This window comes from Chiloscyllium plagiosum, chromosome 33 (genome assembly GCF_004010195.1).
Source record: "Chiloscyllium plagiosum isolate BGI_BamShark_2017 chromosome 33, ASM401019v2, whole genome shotgun sequence".
Taxonomy (NCBI): Eukaryota; Metazoa; Chordata; class Chondrichthyes; order Orectolobiformes; family Hemiscylliidae; genus Chiloscyllium; species Chiloscyllium plagiosum.
This window is the reverse complement of record NC_057742.1, coordinates 28,259,766-28,262,028: the sequence shown is the minus strand read 5'-3', so window position 1 is coordinate 28,262,028 and position 2,263 is coordinate 28,259,766. Positions and strand designations below refer to the sequence as shown.

The following is a 2,263-nucleotide window of genomic DNA, read 5'->3' as shown; positions in this document are numbered from 1 at the left end:
GACAGGGGCTCACCCCCTTCAGTCAGGTCAGTCACTCACCCGCCGGGCCCGCAGCAGCCACACAGACACTTCCTCAGGCACTGGCCTCCCCTTGGATCCTTCTCACCGGAATAATAATAAATAATGATTCATAATAAACTGGAAGTGTTTGCACTGTTGAAAAAAAAAGAGGTGGGAAGAGAAAGGTTGAACGTATGCGGTGGGGGGGGGGGGGTGGAATTAGTGGTACGGTTTAACACTTTCCTTCCAGAATGATCTTTCCCCGTGTCCCCCCCGCGCGCGCGGGGGAGAGGCCGGGCCGACGTGGCCTGTCCCAGTGACTGAAGGTAGGGGGTGGAGGGGAATGGGGTCGTTGCCAAATAATGAGCTCTCCATTGACCAGCAGCGGCGGCGGCCGCCGTGCGCCTGCGCACTGGCTGCCTCCCCGCGCACCTTTGCCCAATAGTGGCACCGCCGCGGGGCCGGCTCGCGATCCGTCCCTTCCCAGAGAGAGAAAAAAAATCTCCCCTCAACACACGCACAACCTCCCCAAGAGCAAACTCCCTGCCACGCACCTCGATTCGACTCGGAATTCGGCGGCGGCGGAGCGGGGAGGGAAGGAGGATGAACGCACCCATGACATTACAGATATCCGGCTCCGGGAATTACGAGACTCCATAACCGGCATTTAAAGAGACCGCCGCTCTGCGCCTGCGCAGTAGCCCGCCTCACACCCGAGCTGTCAAGTTGTCAATCACTGTCCCCGGGTCTGGCTACACACCGATGTGTGCACTCGCACACCTGATCTCTGTGTGTGTGTGTGTCTCCCCAGTGCAGAGTACATTGAATTCCACTGACAGCTACGTTCTCAGTGTCCCCGCTTCCGCATGCATTTAGTACTGCCATCCAAAACCTGAGTTAGCAACTTTATAAAACTGCTGCAAGTACCCATTCCCCTTTCCTAACACTTCGGTTCTTTCTCTGTGACAGGCACAATGTGGCTTTGCTGTGCGAGCTCTTGTTACACGCTGTAATTGCGTCAAATGAGTCCAATTGGGTTCAAAATCCACGGAGACAAGATATTTGCCAACACGCCCTCCGATTTTCAGAGAAACTGTATTCCAAGTGTGCTCATACTGTATTTTTAAACTCGCGGCTCAGCGCTGCAAGTACTTAACAGTAAATTGCAGCAAGTTATGTGTCATTGTCGAAATAATAAAGGCATTGGTCTCTATTTGAGTCCATTGTAACTTAATACAGAACATTTAAACTGAACGTCTCTGTTTTTCCCACAGTTATCTGGCAATCATCCCAGTTTGTTCAATTTGAACGTTTCGATTTACTTAAACAGCCAGCCAGCTCCTTACATTTAGTGCCCCTATGCTAGTAGAGGTACTAGTGAAATTGTTATCCATTTTGAAAGCATGTCGCCTTACTTTAAAAATAATTGTACGACTTCGTACCACACAATTCAATTTACAATCTGTTCAAAAGGGGCAACGATAAAATCTAAACTAAAAACGCATTTGTTTATTTTTGACTCAAAGCATCAATATAAAATCACTTTTAGATGAACACTCTGGTTAAGAACTTCAAACAGTAAACAAAACAGCCGTGTCGTTAACAGTAATCGCTTTAGCACATCTATTGTGTACTTTAGGAACCGTCCCTTGCACCTTTATTTACAAGTTTCCAGTCTGTAGAAGCAACACCCCGCTGTAGAAGATGACGTGTTACAGCATAGGCACATCGAATTTAAAATTTGGGATTTAAAACAAGTAGGCATTTTGACATCCAGGGGCACATGCATTTTTAACAACACGGTTTTACTTTTTCAAAGCACACACTCCGGGAAACCTTGCTTAATAATCAGTGCCATAGACTTGCCCTGATTATCTGCACATCGGTTACTTGCAAGCCTGACCAATAAATCTCTTGCAGTTCGCTCTTGAAGCATGGAATTGGAACTACTGCATTACACCGAACTTGACGTATGTATCCCCCAATGTAAACTTTAATAAGTCACAAAAAAAGTTTTACCTCGCACGAGTATCTTACCTTTGAACGGATCTTTAACAGTAGAAAGCAAAGATGTATCCTGTGATATAGTGATTTTCACATTACTCATATGTAGGCTGACCTCGCAATCATGCTTACATAGCGTTATAAATAAGCTATACATATACCACGCATTGTAGGATGGGCAGCAGTGAAACGGAGTTTCCATGGGTTTTCAGCCTCGGATACTCGTTCTTGTAGGTGTTTTCCCCACTGGCCATGGACG

General features: G+C 47.0%; 1 protein-coding gene across 5 annotated transcripts in view; it reads right to left on the bottom strand.

Moving 5' to 3' along the window:
* The window catches only part of LOC122539965 (zinc finger protein 652-like), a 63,056-nt gene extending 62,368 nt beyond the window's left edge, over positions 1 to 688 (bottom strand). The window contains exons 1-2 of one of the 5 annotated variants that reach the window (XM_043675195.1): positions 555 to 688; positions 40 to 153 (exon numbers count right to left, since the gene is read on the bottom strand). The gene's annotated coding sequence lies outside the window, so the exon portion shown is untranslated. Of the gene's footprint in view, positions 1 to 39; positions 336 to 554 lie in introns of those variants that run through there. The other 4 variants (XM_043675197.1, XM_043675198.1, XM_043675199.1 and 1 more) reach the window with 4 other exon arrangements.
* Positions 689 to 2,263: the final 1,575 nt, after the last annotated feature.